This window comes from Penaeus monodon, chromosome 19 (assembly GCF_015228065.2).
Source record: "Penaeus monodon isolate SGIC_2016 chromosome 19, NSTDA_Pmon_1, whole genome shotgun sequence".
Classification (NCBI taxonomy): domain Eukaryota; kingdom Metazoa; phylum Arthropoda; class Malacostraca; order Decapoda; family Penaeidae; genus Penaeus; species Penaeus monodon.
This window is the reverse complement of record NC_051404.1, coordinates 3344812-3345071: the sequence shown is the minus strand read 5'-3', so window position 1 is coordinate 3345071 and position 260 is coordinate 3344812.

Below are 260 nucleotides of genomic sequence, written 5' to 3'. Positions count from 1 at the left end.
TTTAAAACTATAATGATCCTGAAAAAGCTACCTGTATATCGTGATGTAAGAATTTATATATATATAAAATGTAATACTGTTTCAATATTTCTAAATTCATATGAAGTGCAGATGTTGTAATGGCTGATAAATAAGTTAAGGGTAATCTTAATCCAAAGTCTATTCTCCATCATCGCATTCGCATGGTATACAGTAATGGCAGTACGTGTATATATTTTTTTCTCTTTATGTAGCAAAAGCCTCGTAATCAACATTGCCGT